Source organism: Suricata suricatta, chromosome 14 (genome assembly GCF_006229205.1).
Source record: "Suricata suricatta isolate VVHF042 chromosome 14, meerkat_22Aug2017_6uvM2_HiC, whole genome shotgun sequence".
In the NCBI taxonomy this organism is placed as follows: Eukaryota; Metazoa; Chordata; class Mammalia; order Carnivora; family Herpestidae; genus Suricata; species Suricata suricatta.
In genome coordinates this window covers 28,081,933-28,103,217 of record NC_043713.1, presented here as the reverse complement: position 1 = coordinate 28,103,217, position 21,285 = coordinate 28,081,933, and the positions used below count along the sequence as shown (strand labels likewise).

Genomic DNA, 21,285 nt, shown 5'->3' with positions numbered 1-21,285 from the left:
ATTGTGGCAGAGCCAGGACCCTGGCCCCAGCTCCCTGACTCCCCAGCTGGCTCTGGGTACACTTCTGCCTCTTTCAGGAAGTGATGACTCAGATTTTTTTCATCAACATCTCTCACCCCCACCCCCCTCCATTTTCTTCCCACAGCCACCAAAGCCAATAATAGACCAAAGCAGTTTCAATTTTAGGCAATTTCCTTTTTTACTTAGAAATCTATGGTTAGTGAGGGGTGATGGTGGCTGGGGGAAGCAGGCATGAACTTCAGAGGGGATGGGCTTTTCCTGGTTGTCAGGTAACCTGGAGGAAATTAGAACCTTCATGGAAACTTGAGTTGGTCTCTGAAAGAGACCTTCCACTCTGAAGTCCTTTGGCTTTTAAATTCAGAAGGGAGTCTTCCCTGCCTCCCAAGTCAGGACCCATTCCCAAAACTAAGTAAAATTCTTAATGTAAGTTTTAAACTGTAACATCTAACTCTTGTGGAGCAGTTATAAATAATTGATAAGTGACATTCCAGGCTTCTGGATTTTAGTTCCAGTAGTCCTAGGTACATATTACTTTCTTTTCCAAGAAGGTAGAAACTTTGCTTTGTTGCAGGGCCTGAGGTTGGAAATCACTTAAAGAGATTTTAAATAATCTAATAATTGCTGTCTCTAACATTTTGTATATTAGGCTCCAAGCCAAGCCCTTTACATACAAATATATACAACAACCCTAAGAGTTAAGTCATCCTATTCTTATTTTGCTGATGAGTCAACTGTAGCCCGGAGGACTCAGCTAGCTCACCAAATGGCATATAGCAGTGCATAAGAGACTTAATACTTGAAGTCAGGTCAATATGATTTTAACATTCATTCTCTTAATCACGAAGCTATATAAGACCTCCCATTTGCAGTTTGGAGGTCATACACTGTAACAATATAGCTTTTAAATTTCATTAAGTGTTTGAGTCCAAATGGTGTGTACTTAAAGTTTATTAAATTTGTAAGGCACACAAAGACTTCATGAAGACCCTGTTTTAACAAACGCCTTACGTCACAAACGGTGTGCTCTGCAGGTTTTTGGAATAATACGTGGAGAAGAGACTAAGATGAAAGAACCTGGCTGAATTGTTTTGTGTTAGCTATATTCTCACTCTGGCTGCTCCTTTCACATTCTGGGGTCAGTGGGAAGACAGATCCCTTTGCGGTGGGTCTCAGTGGACAGGAGGGAGGGCTGTGGAGGTGATGACCATCAGAGGATCTTAGGAAGTTGAAAGTGTTATCCAAATGCTGGAAGAGACTATGTTAACAGTTTTTATCTTATTTTATTTTTTGGATAACACTCTAAACAAACTTCAGTCTCACTTTCCAGATCCTTCTCTTTGAGATCCCCTTCCAGAATGTTCACTTGGGTAACTAGAATGAAGCCTATTTAATTGGAATGTTTCTGTAGCTCCGTGTTCTGGTTCTCAGGAACAGTTATATATATTTGACTCAAATATTTGGTCAGGATGTGCGTAGGAATGTGTGTGTTTGTGTGCATATTTTGACACCCAAACAGAACCATATTTTCTGGTTTTACTGCCAGTGTCCTTATTCCTGTCACCCACTTTGGGGTAAGAGATTAGGATAAATGATATCTGTGGAGGTTTCTGTTTTCAAGACCTTCTCATCCTTTCCTTTTCATCTGAAAGCATTTTAAAGATTTGTTGCCAAATATCTTGTGCGTTTCCTGAAGATGCATTCAGGTGCGGCTCTACGCTTGCTGGTCTAGAGGCAGCCTGTGCTGAATGGCCAGCATCGCCTTGCTGTCCAGGAGAGTGGGAAGCAGGAAGACACTCTCTTTGCGTGAGCACTGTTGGGGGGTCTTCAGCTGTGTGATTTGAGGTATCCAGAATGTTCCCTCCAACCTCAACAAGGAGTCATTTAAGCAACCTCTGTGGTGTCTTCACCAAGCTCCCAAAATGCTTAAATGTGGAATCGCAAACACTTCACAAAATTAGATTTTTCCTGTGAAAGGGACCCATGCTGGTATTCTCAGCAGACACTTAGCAGCCTCATCTGTGATTTGTGAGTGGCCTTTCCATTATTGGCTAGTTCTGGGCTTAGATGCTGCTTTCCTTATTGGGTCAAAGTAATTCTCTTTGTAACTGTACCTTTTAGTCCTATACAACCCTAGAACACAGAAGCTATGCCAGAGAATTGGTGACAGCTTTCTAAGACCCCAAACTAAAACCCAGATTGCATCATAAAAAAGAGACTTGATTTGAGGGGAAGTCCTTACAAGTACCATTCATGCTTCCCCTTGTTTGTTCTGCTGTCACTTATTAGTTTCACTCTAAAGAATTAATGAAGGGTCTCTCAGGAAGAAAAAGCAAAGTCTTCCCTCATTTAAGACTCATTACTTAGAAATATTCTAATTCTGAGAGACTGGATAATGCACTTGTTCTCTATGGTGATCACTTTAGCGTAGCTTGGCTACTTTATCCAAATTCCTGTGTTGTACTGCCTGATTTATTCCAGATAGCAGGGCAGACAGGAAATAAGGAGAAGTAGAAGCCCTTGTGGTATTTAGTGACTGTGCACTGTTAGAAACTGATGGTTCTCAGAACTGGCCACCTCCCTGGGTATCATCACATCTCTTTACTACATTTATTTACAGTCTACTAAAAATCACAGAAGGCATGCATGTTTGGGGAAAAAGTTGATATTTTGCTTCAAGTGCAAGTAATCAAATTTAAGGTGCATCTGGGTACCTGTTATTAAGTCCCATAGTGATCATTTATTTGTTTCACTAACATTTGATGAGTTTGTATTCTGAGGTAGTCATTGTATTTCGTTTTAAGAATATAAAATCAAAAAGGACATGTCATTTTCCTTGAAGAATCATGCAAACTTGAGTGAGACAGGCAGGCAAGGTGGAAATTATAAAATAATATATTAAATGCAGTAAACAGAAGGGATGCTCCTCTAAATCACATCGGGGCAGGGAGAAACCTGCAGGGATAGAAGTTAGGTAACCCTTGAAAGTTTTCAAGAGCAAGAAGAATCAGCTGGAGTAGGAAGGAGAATGATCATTCCAGAAAGTAGGGATGGCCTGTGTAGAGGAATGGGTGGTGAAGCAATAGATCGATTGGATTATAGGAAACACAAGTAGTTTTGCTCAAATTAGTGATGCAAAGAGTGTGTTGGGAGTACAGATGAGGGCTAGCTATGGGAAGAATGCAGATCAGAACTAACTGGTATTTATTGGATCTTTGCTATGTGCCAGAGAGAATTCTAAGCCCTTCACATGTATATATCATCCAGTCCCCATAAAAATCTAGGAGATAGCTAGCATTAATCTCCCCACAATACAAATGAGGGAACTGAGGCACAGAAATATGAAGCTATTTGTCACTGAGATAAAAAGAGGTGGAGATTAGATTTGAACCCTTGAAGACTAGCTCTAAAGTTCACTCTGAGTCACTGTTTTTTGGGTCTTGTGTATGAGGATATTGAACATTAATCTCAAAAGCTTGGGTTTATTTTAGATCTAGGAATGACATGGACAGAATTATGCTCTGGAAAGGTCACTGGGGAGCCATGTGGACAGAAGATCATAGGGAAGAAAGACTGGAGGAAAGGAGGCCAGTTGGAGGCCAGTTGACATAATCTAGGTGAGAAGTGATAAAAACCTGAAACACACTGGTGACAGGAGACATCATCAGAAGTGAATTGATTCAAAAGGCATTAACCAGGTAGGATCTGCAGGACTCAGTGGCTAATGAGATTTGGTTGTTGAGTGAGAAGGTGGAATTTAAGTTATCCCCTAGGTAAATGGATACCACCATTCACAAAGAAAGGAAGGCTTGGAGAAAGGATGCTAAGGCAATTCAGTGTGATTCCTATTGTTTAAAGGGTCCATGGGATACCCATGTGGTGAGCCCAATAGGCAGCTGAAAATATTTGAGTTCTGCAAAATGTTGTGGGCTTGGCATCTGTTAATAGTTGAAAGCATGGGTGTGGCTTAATTTGCCTGGTGTAACATGTAGAGTCTGAGGACTATGGAGAGAGCCTTGGGCATTTAAAAGATAAGTGTAAGGAAAACTGAAAATGTTCTCAAAGGCTGATCTTGCCAGGGCAGGAGAAACCCTAAGAAGTCCCCAGGAGTGTGTGGTTTACGTAGCATAGGCTTTGGTGAAACTGGTCACTGTGATTTTTTTGGGAGAGTGTTTTCAGTGGAATTGTGGTAGAATCAGAAGCCAGTGAAGAAGGGGATTCAGGGGCATCTGGGTGGCTCAGTGGGTTGAGCGTCTGGCTTTGGCTCAGGTCATGGTCTCATGGTTCATGGGTTCAAGCCCCACATCAAAATCTGTGCTGACAGCTAGCTCAGAGCCTAGAGCCTGCTTCGGATTCTGTGTCTTCCTCTCTCTCTGACACTCCCCTGCTCGTGCTGTCTCTCTCTGTCTCTCAAAAATAAATAAAAGAAAAAAGAAGGGGATGCAGAAAATATAGTGTAGAACAATCCTCTCAGAAGCTTGGCTGTGAAGTGAAATGTAGCCCTGCACCAATGTGAGTCAACTTCTTAAAAATACATCATGGAACATTTGCAGATACCTGGAGTAGAGACGCTGGGACAGTCTACTCTTGGTGTATGTAGTACTGAATTTCTACACCTAAACACATACTGAATAGGACTTGTTTTATTGTGTCCAGGTGTGGGCCTAATGTGATGGAACAGGAAGGAAAATTATATGGTTATAAGTTCAGCCCCCAAATAATTTTTATTCTTATTTTAGGGATAAGACAAACATGGGAAAGTAAGAGAAAAAACCTGCTAAGCTGCCAATCAATAGGCTGTCAGAGAAGGGAGAGATCAGAGTTTGCTGGAGTCCGAGGGGATGCAAGAGTGAACTCTGTCCTCAAGGATGGAGCCAAGAAGGATCGGGAAACATGGTGTAAGCTTTGATGCAGAGATGCATGGGATGGGATGTGTGGGCTGGGGAGGGAGGTGGTAAGGAGCCCGGCTCATGCCTTTCAGATCTTAGGCTTTCATTTTTTTCCAGTAGTCTCCTTGACTGTATGCCTTTGTCCAGACTCCTTTCTCAGGAGTGTTCCATGTCCTCAAAACCTGTGTTGCATGATCTTTCCATCCAAGTGGCTCTGTCATGTCACTTCTGACTACTAAGGGGGAGGCATTTTGACATCTGCTACATGTTGTACTTGTACTTTTCTTAGTCTCTCAACAGACCTTTCTCTTTTCTTTGTAATGTTTTATTTTTGAGAGAGTGGAAGCAAGGTAGGGGCAAAGAGAGGGGGACAGAGGATCCGAAGCAGGCCCTGCACTGACAGCAGTGAAACTGATGTGGGGCATGACTCACAAACTGGAAGATCATGACCAGAGCCGAAGTTGGATGCTCAACCGACTAGGCCATCCAGGCATCCCCAGATCTTTCTTAATTTCAGCATTCCCCAGTGGTCCAAAAGGGATATGAAGGGAACCAGTGAGAAAACCTGTAGGTGAGACTGGGAGACAGAGGAGTTATATAATTGGATCATGCTGGCAGCCCTTTACAAAGGAGGCAGGCATTGTTCTAATTAGCTACCACCATGTAACAAACTACTCCAAACTTAGTGGCATTAAAACTATAGCCATTTTATTATGCTGTCAAATTTGTGGATGAGCACAGTGGGGATGGCTCATCTCTGCTCACTGAGGACCAGGAACTTGGTTGGAGTGGCTGGGACAGCATGAATTTCCCGGATATGTGACTAGGGCCTTAGCCCTAGCTGTTGGTGGGGTCTCCACTCGTCTTCATGTTGTGTCTGCTGGGTACCTCTGGGACCTGGGGTGTTTAGAAGAGCTGGGGCTGCCTGGGTGTCTCTCTCTCTCTCCACATGACCTCTCAATATGGCTGACTCAAGTTTCTTCACAGCATGGCAGTCTCAAGGTAGTTGGACTTCTTCCATGATATCCTTCCAAAAGAATCAGGTGAAAGCTGTGAGGCTTCTGTACCAGCCTCGGAATTTCCAAACGTCACTTTCTTCCCCATTCTATAGGTCAAGCAATTCACTAAGGCCAGTTCAGATGATTAGACTCTGTAAAAGCCCTGCTTTCTCTACATATAGAAGAGAAAAGCACCACTTTTATAAATGATGTGCCCCTGAGAATAAACCGGTGTCCACAAAGAGGTTTATAAGATTTTCACAATCTGAGTTGAGAAAGTGTTTGTCCAGTAATTTAAAGAGCCCTGGATTAGGAACCAAGAGTCATGAGTTCTAGAATGGCTTCATTTCCATCTAACTAACACTAGAATAGCTTTGACTTGTGAATTAAGATCCTGGTCATATTGATTTGATATTTTACACTACAACCAAGACTGTGGATTGAATGGAGTGAGATTGAGTGTAGAAGTTAGGGAATAGTTCTCTCTTGCTTTCTCTCTTTCTCTCTCTCTTCCTTTCCCCCTCTCCTTTTTCTCTCTCACATCCACACACATACACCAAGCACACACACACACACACACACACACACACACACACACACCCCAAGCACATTTACACACCAGGCAGACACATGCACCAGCACACACACAGTCTTATATTCTCTATAAAGTGGACAAAGGGCTGAATGACTGACTGCTCACACAGACTTTGGTCAGTTCCTGTTTCTGCCACTTAATAAACAGACACATGATCTTTCAACCTCCTTTTCCTTATCTGTCCAATGGGGATAATATTACTTACTACCTGGTTAGTGTGTAGCTAATATGAAATAATACATTCCGTGTCTGTTTGGAGTAGATTCACCATAAGAGTCATAATCATTCTGATTACTAGCCCTGATAAGAGTCAGAATTCCCATAACACCTGGCTAGACTGTTTATTACAAAATACCAGTGTGTGTGTGTGTGTGTGTGTGTGTGTGTGTGTGTGTGTGTGTGTGTAGTGTGGTGTGGTGTGAGTTCTCAGGTTTTGTGTGTTGGGGCTGTCTAGACTTATTTGATGAAAGATGTGCCGTGCAAATGTACAACTGTATTGGACTCCGCATGAAGGATTTACAATCAAAGCTGACCTAAGAAACTTAATTACCACTCAACTCCTCATTGCGAGTTTGAATTGGCTGAAATTTATATCTAAATATGATATTCTAGGAGTTTATCTTACCACTCCTCAAGATGAACAGGGCTGTGAGATTCTATTTTCTTTAACGTGCTGCAACTTGACCGCGGGGGCTGCCCGCCCTGAAGCCCCTGCTGTCTTCTGCATGTACAATCACAAACTCCTAGCTACAGGAACTCGGAGTGCTGAGCAGGCATCTAGTGAAGAAGGAAACCCAAAGCCTGTGTCCCAAAGGATAAATAAGTAAAGATGTTTGTCAAAATGCATAGAGTGCTATTTCTCACCCTTGCGCTTTTGACAGGAGCAAGCATATTGTATGTTGCATTTATTTAGACCCTTACTGCTAAGGGTAAGTGCTCTGCAAACATGCCCTGTTTAGCCCTCACTGCATACACTGCTGCTTTTTCTGAGGTCTTTAATTCAATGAAATAAATTATTTTAAAAAGAAGTGCTGTGCAGCCTCTCAGAACAGTAAACAAGAGCAGTTCAGGTCTTTTCAGGAACCTGAAGCCAAGGGATGGTTTGTTTTTTTGGTCTCCAGGAAGAGCCAGGACAGAAGGAGGTATTGACCTGGCTACTTTGGCCGGCACCCACCAGGTCCCTCCCTGGCGCTCACATTCCCCTCGCATGTAACTTAACACCTGTCCTTCTGCCTGCAAACAGAGCTCACAGTGATGGCCGAGCCCCCTCCTGCCCTAGCCCTGCAGCAGCTCTGTACCCTTTCACCTATGATTTCAAATCCTGACAAACCAGAACCAGAGGATACATGTCCCCCCATGATTCTGATTTTAGGCCAGGAAAATATTTAATTAGAAAACAACTCCCAGGGGAGGTCTTAGGATCAGCACATCCCTCTGTTTCTGTTTCCAGACCTAGATGAGAAGAAAAGATGTGGGGGTCGCAGAGACATTTAGGACTCACAAGGAACTTCCCTCTCTCCCAGAGATGAGCATATGAGCCAAACAGCGTCCTCTCTCACCATTTCGATGCCAGCCCACATGAGCTATACAGCACCCCCTACTATTTCCATCTGACATAGCCAAGCTGAAACTCGGGTCAGTAAATAATTAATTTGGAAGTTGGGGATGTCAGTGGAAAAGTCAGCTGTGACGGGCTCAAATAACAAGCCCCAAATGTGATAGCCACTCTCTGGCCCTCTGAGAGAAGACCTGTCGGTTCTATTAGACCAGGACAGCCTTGTCTTCCAGCCTGTCTCTCTGCATTAAAGTCAGGGAACTATATCTGTCCATCTTTGAATCACATCTTTGTCCCCAACTGCTTGTGCACACTGGGCAGACTGGTGTTTTCTTTCCTAAGTCCACCAGACCCATGCAAGTCTGCATGACTCATGAGAGAGATGAGTCTCGGTTCCAATATCTCTGTGGGTTTGGGGAGGGGTCACGCCGTGAATAAACCATTACGAGGCTGATTCTACATCCTTCCCTTTCACCGCAAAAACCTCAATTTCCCTTTTTGTGGAAAACAAAACCCTCTTTCAGTGCCTCATCAACGGGACTGTGGCCTTTGAATTACATGGTGTCCTTGGAAATTTTAAAGACTAATCAGCTTTTGGATGGGGCGGCTGGGATAGCCCCTGCCCCTGTCCACTGGGGAATGACTGGTCTCCACTTCTGTTCCTTTCGACACCACTGCCAACTTCATGTGTAGATGAGGAAATTGATTGGCCTACGAATGCTTTGTGAATCCACAGATGTGCGGCTGAGAGGCCCTCAGGGCATCCACCGCAGGACCAGCTGGGTCAGAGAGTTCCCTCACCCCCACCACAACCCGAGGCCTCCCTGGAGCTGGGGGAGGAGTGAGTGATGTTGGGGCTGCAAATCCCAGGTTGCAGCAAATGGGGACAAAAGCCGGAACGGAAAACCAAAGGACCTCTTGAAGCCTAGTCCAGGGGGCTTGCTAGCACACTAAGCTGAGACCATTTCTAGAAGGGGTAAACATAGCAAAATTGGACACAAGCTGTGTGAGAATTGTAAAACTGTAAACGTGATGCGAGGGCAAGATATGATGCTTATTGCTTGAGAGGGTTTATTTCCCCTCTTGTGCATCTAGATGTGTCGTTTATAAACTATTAATTAAATACCTACTCTGCGCTAGTTTTAGCTTCCTCCCTGGCCTTGCCAGAGACTCCATGTACATCCTACTAGCTGTCTGCCATGTGAGCTCTCTTATATACTTTGGGAGTGTATATGAATTGACTTAGGCCCTTGTAAATGCCAAGGCTCTTACGAGACATAAAAAGACAGTGAAATGTGCTTCCAATTTCACCCAAACTGCTATTTAAAGACTCATCTCTCACGACTTTCTGAGTGGCCTGTTCACTGCCTGACCAAGCTTCCATTTTCCCACTTCTTTTCTTCTGTTCACAATGCTGTGACCTTAACTGCCTTCCTCACTGTCCCTCGTCTAGTCAATAGTCACCTCTTCATGAAGAATCCCTTCCCTTTCTGGTCTCCTCTGATCTTCTATCACCAGTTACTTAGTAGCAGATATGTCCCCATTGTCACATTTCTTCCTTTGGACTTAAATTTTATTTATTTGTTTGCTTTTTGCATTCTCTCCGATTTAGATTAGGAAATCTCCTTTTGATATAAAGGATTTTATTGGCATTCTCCAAGCACTTTGCACCTTGCACCTTGCACATAGCAAGTGCTCAATAAATACTAATTGACTTTATATGATTAATCTCTGGACAATATATAAATATATTCTATGCTATTTCTGCTCTCCAGAGATATTTTGCTGTACACTGAGAGGAGATGGGGTTACCCAAAAGTGTATATAGAAATTCCACATAGAGATCTTCATTAGTTAAACATTGTAGAGTTGGGACACCCAAGCTAAATTTTTAAATATTCATTAAAGAAGAGCACTAGAGAAAGGGAATTTGATATAAGGGCAAAGGATTTAATACACATTTCTGAATCCTGCTGAAAATTTGCCTGTACATGTACCCCAATGTTCATAGCGGCACTTTCTACAATGGCCAAATCATGGAAAGAGCCTAAATGTCCATCACCTGATGAATGGATCAAGAAGGTTTGGTTTATATATACAATGGAATACTACATGGCAATGAGAAAGAATGAAATCCACCCATTCAGGCAACATGGATGGAACTCGAGGGTGTCATGCTGAGTGAAATGAGTCAGGCAGAGACGGATAGATACCATATGTTTTCACTCATAAGTGTAACAGAAGAAACTTAACAGAGGATCATGGGGGAGGGGAAGGAGGAAAAAATAGTTAGGGAGAGGGAGGGAGGCAAATCATGAGAGACGCCTGAATACTGAAAACAAACTGAGGGCTGAGGGGGGAGTGGGAAAGGGAAAGGGGGTGATGGGCATGAAGGAGGGCACTTGTGGGGATGAGCACTGGGTCTTTTATGGAAACCAACTTGACAATAAACTATAAAAAATTAATAAAAATAATTTTAAAAAAAGGAAAAAATGTGCCTGTAGATTGACCTGTGGTTGTGAGCACTCGAGAGATTACAGGTTGAATTTGGCCATCAAGATGATCTGATTTACTGGAGAGTTGAATTCAACAGCGCCCTTCCCAAGCATTCTGCAGTTTCCCTAGGAGAACATACTCCCTTTGTAGAAAAGGAAGCATTTAATTAATTGGAAAAAGGAAATGTAGAAATTCAGGAGCATGACCCAATGGGTGACAACCCTCAGACACACTGATGTTCCTTCCGCTAGAAGAAAAAAATGATTTCAGCAGCTACCTGGAAGGTGCTGGGACAAGCTTCAGAGAGCCAGGGTGGGTAGGGAGGCCTTCTGGTGAAGTCATCAGTGCCAACAAAAGCACAGGCGTGGTCCTGGTGGGATCAGACTTGCATGTTGCATGTCAGACTATGAGCTAAGGTGACATGACTGTCTTTTATATGGGTTCAGGTGGATGGCTTCCTAGCAGCAGGGGGATAGAGATAAAGGCTTTTAAAAGTGTTTTATTCCTCCATTATTTAATAGCATCAAGCTCTTTACCAGCCTTGAGCCAGAGAACAAGGTTAATAATACTTGTTTTAGGTGCACAATCTGGGGTTTGCTGAATGTAAGTTTTCATTTGGATATAATATACACTTTAACCTATTTCTGAAATATGATTTCTGAAACAGGGAATTATGGACCATTTTGTAACAGGGATCAGCTGAATCTGAATGGTGCATTGGTGCATAGCAAGGATGTAAAAAAAAGGCTCTGCGTTGGGAGGAAGGAGCCCTAAATTCTAGTTCCTTCTCTTCCACCTGCTAGCAGCTCAGCCTCGGGCAAGTCATGTTGTTTCCTAGCTCACTTGCTGCTTCCTTACAGTTAAGGTTCTATTAACTGCTTGAAGTTAGAGGTCAGAACCTCTATTAAAATCTGTTAAATTTCCTTTATATATCTAAATCCTTTGATTCCATTATTTAATAAAATTAACCTTGCTTGCCATCACACAATACATTTTAGCAAATAAAAATTTAACTGAACTGACATTGCAGTGCCAAATATCTGAAAGAAGGCAGATCGACAATGGCTGCGATAGACATGCCATGATAGGTTGTAATGAGCACAGTGAGTGTCAAATACTGGAGTGGTTCCATTTTCCTGGGATGAGAACAGAAGGATCATGAACACTTATAGAAGAGATTCTGGATAAAACCTGTAAGGTAGCATGGTCCTTCCTTCCTCACCAAAGCCTCACCCATGTACCCAAGCTCCACAGAGAGCAGAATGTTATGGGTATTCCATGCCTGCTGCTCTTGGGTTCAAGGAGCTTCCAGAGAGATGTTCTGGTTGGCTCTTCATCGGGCCCTTTCCCATAAAACATCTGGGCTGAATGTACACTGCCATCCTCAGACACTTTGGCTGGGAGGAAAGATCATATTTCTTGGATCCCATTTTAGTAGCTGTCAGCTGGTGCTGCTTTGGAATAAAGAAGAACATTTTTACCTCCAAAGGCAGATCACTCTGCTGGTCTTTGGGGACGGTAAAGAAAGTGCCATATTCCTTAAGAGAGTCGGGAACAACAACTTCTTGAGTATAAATTGTCTCCCTTGTGTTTGCCTAGGCCCTATAAACTATACAAAAGAACACAAGATGTGGTCCTCAATAGCCCAGAATTGACACTACTGTTGGAAAGACCAGGCTTACAGACCTCAGGGTGGGTGTCGTTACCCTAAATTGGGTGTATACTGCCATCTTGTCTTAGAAACCATCCCTGATAACATCAAGTCATTGCCTGTTTCCCTTTTCTGATTCCATATTGCCTATGTTTTATCATTGGTAATATAGATTCTGTCATATCTCACTTTTTCTACTTTTCATGCTTCTTTCAAATCAGCATGTATCTCAGTTGTAGGTAAGGTTATGTATACATTTTATCACTTCAGTAACTCTGGAAACGTATCAAAGAGAGTTCTTGACTTGTGTTCCTCTCATAACCCACACTACATTTATAAGATGCAGACACACAAGTGCTGACTAGGAATTTGTTTATCAATGGATTCATTGCCACCATGATTTTGTTTCTCATGGAGCTTGCATGGATCGCAGTTCTTTGAAGGAAGTGACATTGCTGGGGCAGACGAGCCTGGTGTGACCGAGAGGTTTATCTGGAACTGTCTCATAAAGCCTCTCTGACCTCCACTGTGCACTAGGCAGATGTGGCCACTGTATTCTCTGTACTCCCTACGCCCTTGGTTGCCCTCCCTCTGCAGGTGTTTGCCTCCCTCATTATATGTCCGGTTCAGGAGGTAGGGCCTGGCACACAGTAGACACTTAATAAATCTGTGTAAATGAATGAATGTGAAGTAATGAATGAGTATTGAGCTCTAAGAGCTCAGATGTGGTAGATCAAGGTGAGGAGGTGAGACAAATGCACTTGGAAGTCTCTCAAGTTCCTTGGTGGGTACTGGCCAGCAGGCCTGGCTTACTGGAATCCTGCACTGAATTTGTCTGGGTCAGGTCTTCTAGGTCACTTTTGTGACCCAGCAGAAAGCTTCCATTACTCTGTATGTCCCACCCTTCTTGGCTTACTGCCAGCAAATGATGAGTTAGTTTCTAGAAGTGTGAGTGGCTGGTGGCTGAGGTGGGTAAATATAGCCCACTTGGACACAAATGTTTGGTACTTGGTTACCTGCTCTACAAGGGGAAACACTGGTAGCATGGTTTCTTCATGATATGTAGACTCATAGGCTGTGTGTACATGTGCACGTGCACACACACACACACACACACACGCTACTGATTTGCCTTGGGAGCACATTGTGCTTATTTGTGAGAGGCCACATGATGCAGTGTAAAATCCACTGTATCTGAAATCGGAAGACACAGATTCTGCTTATAACTCTGGTCTTCCCTGAGTGTGTAACCTTAGAAAAGCCACTTCACCATTCCCAACTTCTGTCTGTAGGATGTGTGCACTGAACTTCTTTATCTCAGAGTCCAAAACTAGGACTTTGTGGAGGTAGAGTGAGTTGCCTTTATGGCAGTGAGTGTTCTATAGCAGGAATTCTGTGCCTTGGAGGTGTGGTTTTGATAGATGACCAGGAGTGTCTTTCCAGCCTGAGACTCTGTTGGGGCAACTTTCAGTTGATTTGAAATCACATCAGCATGAGCCAAACTGACATCAGAGGAGAGAGAGGGATTACACTCTTTGTGTACAAGCCACAAGTGAATTAATTATCCGCCACGGCTATTTTTATGGTAACAAAGTTATCCTCATTGCTCACCATTTTGAATCCTCTTTGTTCAGGCCTGTTATTGGGCATCTGCTCGCAGGCTCATGCCCTTTCTCTTCCCCTTTTGAGAAACTGGCACCTGGAGTCCCTTAGGACTTGCCATGTAAGCTGCTATTGTAGCCCGGGGCTCGGTGCCCTGTGCTGGCCATGTCTTCTCTGCAGGAGGCTCTGCAGCCCCTAATGGTCTAATTGCCATTGTTTGGAGAATGACTTCCACTCTGCAGTCATGTGTGTCCTGTTGTCACTGTCTTTTTCCACTCACTTGGTGCAATTCTGTCCTAGTGTCTCTGCTGCTAGAGATCTTTATCAACGTCAAAATGCTTCTGAAGCTTCACAGTCCTGAGAGGAGAGTTATGTCACCTCCATTTACCTGATGTCATTTTCCTGAAACCATAAGAGGACATCTTTTCACACTTTGTATAACTATTTGTGTTCTATGGAGGACATACACAGACACACAGACCCACACATAGTCACAACTTCTCTATTAGCCTCCTGTTGTGGCTGCAACAAATTACCACAAACTTGGTGGCTTAAAACAACATAAATTTATGATCTTTTAGTTCTGGAGGTCAGAGATCTGAAATGAGTCCTACTGGACTAAAATCAAAGCGTTGGCAGAGGTGTATTCCTTCTGAAGGTCTAGGGGAGACTCTGTTTCCTTTTCTTTTCCAGCTTCCATTCTTTGGCTAATGGCTCCATTCTTCTCTCTTAAGCCAGGAACTTATGCTGAATCTTCTTTACACTTCTACCTTTTTTGCTTTCTCTTCCACTTTTAAGAAGATTTGTGACTCCACTGAGCCCACCTGCCTAATCCAGGACACCCCCTATTTGAAGGTCAACTGAATAGCAACCTGAATTCCATCTTCAATGTTAATTGCCCTTTGCAATGTACCATAATGTATTCATTCACAGGCTCCAGGGATTAGGACATGGGACATCTTTGGGGGGCCATTCCTTATTCTGCTTACCACACCTTATTTTAATAGTGATGACAATTTGCATTAAGAAAACGTTAAAAAACAGATAACTTGCTTTTACCTCTGTGATTAGTGAGTACTTCCCCCAGCACAATCCTTTATACTTGGAAATAAAAATAATTGCTTTTTGTTTAATCAAATTTGCTATAATTTGTAGAACTATTGGCATCATAACACCTTGAAGATATATTTTAATAATAAGACATTTATATATTTGTAAAGGAGTCTGACTAAATATTTCCATTCATCATAGGCTCTGCAAAATCTGCTCTTCACTGTTAGTGATATCTGATTTTGGATTCAGGTCCTTCACATTTGAAGTACTCTGAAAAGGATAATTTGGCTGTACTACTTTAACTGAATGGACAAAGGATATAGAAGAGATTGGCAGTGTGTTTATTAAATTCACAAAACCAACATACTAGGTTATAGTCTGGTTAGTGCCTGCCAGATCTTGCCAGGTGTCTGACGCCCAGATAGGAGCAATTCTGAGTACTGGGAAAAGACTTGACTATCCCTGAGTTGCAGGTGCACATATGGGGAGTAAAGGAGTGGCCTTGTGATCTTCGATGATGAACCAAAGAATAGGGAGTCTGAAGGAAAGATTTTGGCCAGAAAAACAGAAAGTCTGTCTGGAGTTGTTCTGGAATGCCAGAGGATGAGGAATTCCTATCTATCGAGAGTCGTCACAATTCCTTGGACTTTGTCTCCCCAGTCTGTAACAGGCGGCCCTCCCAAGAAACTTGCCAAGGTTAATTAGCAAGGTCTTGAGTCTAGAGGTGCTGAAGTTTTGGTTATTTCTAGAGAAGGGGCTCTCTAGATGGGGCTCCAAGGACTCAATGGTAAAGTTACATCAACTCCTTCTGGCATTTCTAAGTGAGAATAGGCACATGCTTAGTGTTTTGCTGACAGCTTAGGAAGATCTTACATTTCACCTTTATACTAATGGCAACATTACATGTTACACACTGTGGCCATTACACCAGGAAAGGAAACAGCAAGAAAGCTGGTAACAGGAAAGTGGAGGACTGCAACTCTTTAACACTTGTGATCAATTACTTCATTCCCTCATGTTTGGTATGGAAATAATAATTCCTGCCCAATTTATCTCAAGCATTCTTATAAAGACTACGTATAATGCAGATATACTTTGAATTGTCCAGTATTGAGTTTCCAACACTTCAAAAACACTGGAACAGAAAAAGAAGGGTAGAGGTGAGATTATCCAATTTGATTCTGTGATGCTGCGTTGTTTTGTTATTGTTGTTGTTTTTTAATAATAGTTTATTGTCAAATTGGTTTCCATATAACACCCAGTGCTTCTCCCACAAGTGCCCCCCCCCATGGCCATCACACCCTTCCCCCCACTCTCCCCCTTCAGCCCTTGGTTCGTTTTTCAGTATTTAATAGTCTCTCATGATTTGTGTCCCTCTCTCCCCACCTCTCTTTCCCCCTTCCCCTCCCTATGGTCCTCTGTTAGGTTTCTCCTGTTAGACCTATGAGTGCAAACATCTGGTATCTGTCCTTCTCTGCCTGACTTATTTCACTCAGCATGACACCCTCGAGGTCCATCCACTTTGCTACAAATGGCCAGATTTCATTCTTTCTCATTGCCATGTAGTACTCCATTGTGTATATATACCACATCTTCTTGATCCATTCATCTGGTGATGGACATTTAGGCTCTTTCCATGATTTGGCTATTGTAGAAAGTGCCACTATGAACACTGGGGTACATGTGCTTCTATGCATCAGCATTTCTGTATCCTTTGGGTAAATCCCTGCAGTGCTATTTCTGGGTCATAGGGGAGTTCTATTGATAGCTTTTAACCACATCTCCATGGACAATCAGAAAAGGTAGGTTGTCTTTGTTTTGAGTCACAAACCCTGCACTTTAATTGATGTTTCATTAATTAGTGGAACATCATTCTTGTGATGGAGTTCTTGGATTGTTAAATGGAAGGCATACATGTTTGGGGGTGGGTGAGCATAAGCTGTGGGATCCATTATCAGTTTATTTCTCAGTTTTAATGGTTTTTATTTTAGTGTTTTGTCTCAAATGACGCTCTACATTCACAAAACATTATTGGATGTCTCTCTAGGGAAAAGAAGTCTGTACTTGGATAACTAACCTTACATCTTGATTGCTCTATATTCTTGTGAATGTGGACTAGAGGCCAGTAGATTCTAGGAGCATGAAATGTCAGAAATAAAAGTGGCTTCAAAATGATCTGGCCCGGAGGTTTTTAAAACAGAAAAAAAAAACATTATGGCAAAAGTTGTGCCTTCTTTTGCTATAATATAATATTTTCATTCAATCCCTGAATGTTTTTGAGTACCTGCTCTGTGCCAGGCCTTGAGCTAAGTGCTAAATGCACCAAGATGACAGACTCGGTGTCTGCCTGTAAGGAGTCCTTGGTCCAGAGAAGAGCTAGGCATTAAACAATTAGTGTTTGGTGCTCATGTTGGGTCTGGCTGATAGGAGGCTAGGCAGGATAAACCAACAACAAATAGGACCTGTCTCGAAGACTGCCTGGGGATAGGGGGCGGGGGCAGTAAGGAAAGGCTAAGTACTTCCCATCTCTTTCTCTAGATAAATAAGACTGGGTCCATGAGGGACTAGTTTTCACTGCCTGCCCCATCAGGACCTCTTTTCCTTTTCAGTTCTTTGCCAACCTCTGACCCTGGAAGCCTAAGATCTATTTTTTACCATCATCCTTCTTATTGTTATTATTTATGACGGTCATTGTTTTAACTGCTCCAAGGAGATAATTGCCTTAGTTGCTAAGGCAACCCAACATATTGGGTATAAGAGCAGCCAGCAGAAAGGGTTTGCCAAATTGCAGGGCTGGGTGGGAGGTGTGGGGTGGGAGAGCAAGGGAGCTCAGCTGTGGAGCTTGAAAATAGCCATGTTCAAATTATCTCTGCATTTCTTCCACTGAGGAGCGTGAAGCCACTTGGAATCCGGTGCCTGCCAACTCCTCACCCACCCCTGACGCTTCCTATTTTCAACCCAGCTAGTGCACTCTTTCACTAACCCTCAGTCCTCAGCCAAGAGCTTCCTGGGGTTCCAGTTCCCAGACTCACAACTCCTGTCTGCTGCTATTCAGCCCTGGAAATGTACTTGCCCTTGGTTTCTGGGGCCTGCAAGGGTGAAGCTAGAGGGGTTGCAGCACACAAGGGTGTGCCTGGCACCCCCTCCTCTAGGCACTGCTCATCGGCCATGGCAAACAGGTCATACATAGTCCCTGATGATCTTGCTCAAAGCTTTAGCCTCCTCTCTACCTTGGGGAAGAAAATAGGGACTAATGACAGTGACTTTTTCTCCATTTTAATTTTTGAAGACTGAAACATCTTAAGAGGTCAGCTTTGCTACCCCCATTAAAAATAGGTAAATTGAAGCCCAGGGAGAAGAGAGTAATCAGATACATTGATGGTGCAAAAGTGGCTGTTCTAGGCCTTGATCCTCAGGCTCCTTTTACCCTATGCCTCCATCAATGCCCCTGGCTTTTGTCCTTGGCTACTGACCATCTTAGTCTGAGGGTCAGGTGACTATGCTGCAACCAGCCTCTGTGTCCTCTAGTTAGCTTTTTGTCTCCTAGTTCCAGGTTCTTATTCCAACATGGGGAGTGGTCCAGAGGGAACACTGGGGCAGGAAGTTGCAGGAAATGAGTGTATCTTACTGGTTAGCTTTGCTTGGCAACATTTGGCCATTCAGAAGCAGCTACTGCCATCAAATCGGATAATGGGCAGAGGTAAAGGCAAGCTGACAAAAGGATTTCTTACCAGAAGATTTGAGTGGGTCTGAGTGATTCTTTCAGCGGCCCCTTTCTCCTCTTCTTTCCGGCGCACTGAGCTCACACTCAGCCCCCAGGATGTCTGTGGGGAGGGCCAGGCTGCCTCTGTGTCCTTAGCAGTCTCCAGGGTGTCTCCCTAAGTGTGTCCCAGGGCCCTCTGCTCGAGCGCCGCCTCAGAGTTGATCTATCTGAGCAGGTTAAATAAACAGGTCTGTGTTTGGGTTAATTATCACTGGTTCTGTTGCTCTCCATTACTGCTCCATCCGGGACTCTGTCCAAGGAGCAGATGGGAGAGGCTGCATCCTCACCCCTGCCTCCTCATTGTGTCTGGCTCTCCCTCCTTCTCTCTCTCTCTCTCCCTCTTTCTCTCTCTCTCTGTCTCCCTCCCTCCCTTATTTTTCTCCCTCCTCTCTCTCCTCTCCCCACCCTCCCCTCCCCCATTTCCTGCTTTCCCTTCCCCTCTTTGCCTCCTCCTCCCTCTATTTGCTCTCTCTTGCTTTCTCTCTCTCCCCGTGTCTCTCTCTCTGTCTCTCTCTCTCTCTCTTTCTCTTTTTGGCTGAGCAAATAGGCCAGATGGCGGTGAGGGGAACAGACAACAAGTGAGGCATGGCATATGGGGAGCTTGTTTAATTTCGGCTCCTGTAGGGAAGTAGATTGGAGGAGGTGAGCTAAAAAGCAGAAAATGGAAAGGAGAGGGTAAAAAAAAAAAAAAAAAAAAAAAAAAAAAAACCCAACCAAAAAAAAAAAAAAAAAAAAACACCACCACAACAACTGACCCTTCCAAGGGGGAAATTGGATTCAATTTACTATTGTTGGCTAGTGAAGGCAGTTGAGAATGAAGTGAATCTAAAGCAGAAAGTACCCTTTGTGCCTCTCTTAGGTTCACTCCCCTCTTCCAGTTAGCACCCCCTGGCACCCCATCTTCCCCCTTCCCCAGGGCTCCAGCTCTGGAGGGACTGGTCTGCAGGGGGCAGTGGGCACTGGGCAGGATTTCTTATATGACCTGGTTCATGGCTGTTTGTATGTCAATTCCAGGCAGAAGTCTGGCTGGCAGTCCAGGGAGAGAAGAAAATAGATGTGCCCGTGCCTACAATAGGGGTAGAGGGAAGACTACCCCCCCGCGCCCCCATTAACCTGGTTCTTTCTTTGGCTCTGAGCCTTCTTGCCTGGATTAATGTGCCTTCTCAGTTTGATTCAGCTCTTCATGGGCAGCTGCCCACAGAACCACACCTCATCCTGCGGACCCTGTCCACTCCCTGTACTTGCATGGAAAAGCCCAGTCAGGCCCTCGGAGATCAGGGTATAGGACCACGACAAATGGCCCTTCAGCAGACATCCTTTGTCTTTCATCAGAATTTATTTAACCTTCACGGTGGCTGCCTAGAATGTCAAACTGCTTTACCTGGAATTTCTGGAGAGAGTCTGGGCCATTCCATGGTCCCACCAGGGCACGTGGTCCCACCAGGGCACGTGTTTCCGAATTACCCGGTGGCTCCCAGCCTAGCTCCACTCTGCCATTGCTGGACGATCTTTCTCGCAGTAGCGAATTAAGTCCTACCATCCAGGGAAGCTGGAATCGCAGGGACTGGGAGAGACCTAGGAGCCTTAACAATGACCCTAGGAAAGAAAGCATACAATTCAGGCTCATCAGCCTGCCCCCCTTCCCTGCAGGAGCCTCCCCAGCTCCACCAGGCAACCCATTCCTTCAGCAGCTGATAACCGGATTAGGCAGCAGAATGGGGCAGATGAGTACCCCGAGGGGCCCTGCCTGGGAACAGGGGCTCCCTGGCCTGGCGTGGGGCTGCCACTGTCAACACCCTGAGCTGCTGCCGCTGGCAGGGAATTTGCATGTGTGTGCCCTACTGTACACGCCACCGACAGTGGGAAATGCCTGCGGTGGAGGTTCACACGGGCCACTGCTGCACAAAGCCCCGAGGCCAAGCAGCGCAGTGGCCCTCGCTGGCGAATGTCGCACACTCGGACCCTCGAAGCAGCACGGGTGCCGCGGCTGCTCAGAGCTGAGCCTTTGCCTGAGTGTGCCTGGCTGTGTGAGCCAGAGCACAAGCGGACACCCTCTTGCCTCACCCGGGCCTCCTCTTAAAAAAGGTCTCTGTCGTGCTTGCTTTCAGTAGCAGGCCGGCGGTTTGATCTCCCCTGAATGCTGTCCCCTCGTTTGAGCCTTCGATTCTCAGAAGATTCGGGGCATTGTCCAGGGTGGCGGGATGTCGGATTGATTTCGGGGCCTTTGTGTGGACGTGGGGCTCCTGAATGAAGCTGTTATATGCGTCTGGGGCTGGCGGGCAGGCTGTCCGGCCGCAAGCTGGGCCTCCCTTTGTTGTGCGGGCCTCATTGAGTCCGCGGAAGAGGCTCATTTCAGGGTGATTTACTACCACCCAAACACCAGCTGTCTGCTGTGCGGCTGCCTCTGCCGGCCCCCTCCTGGGGGACCTCATCCCCTTCTGAAGCTCTCAGAGCCTCCACCCCTTTCTTTAAACACTTCGGCTATATTCACATTCCATGTGTAGATCTATTCATATTACAGAGTTGTGTATGTGCATAAATACATAGGTGTATGTGCATAGATACGTAACATTCTCTTTTGGGTTTGTTTTTTAATCGGGGGCTGGAGGCTGAAGCAGTAAGACAGCCGCCAGACTGGGAGCTCTGCCCCTCATTAGCTGTGTGA

The 21,285-nt window shown here is 44.5% G+C and overlaps 1 protein-coding gene and 1 long non-coding RNA gene across 4 annotated transcripts in view; both read left to right on the top strand.

Annotated features, from left to right (window-relative positions):
- SETBP1 (SET binding protein 1) overlaps window positions 1-21,285 on the top strand; it is a 369,979-nt gene that overhangs the window by 41,427 nt on the left and 307,267 nt on the right. The window lies entirely within an intron of this gene.
- On the top strand, window positions 1,531-5,930 carry LOC115277745. Its single transcript, XR_003902504.1, has 3 exons — window positions 1,531-1,592; window positions 4,758-4,916; window positions 5,895-5,930. It is a non-coding gene; the product is annotated as an uncharacterized LOC115277745 (long non-coding RNA).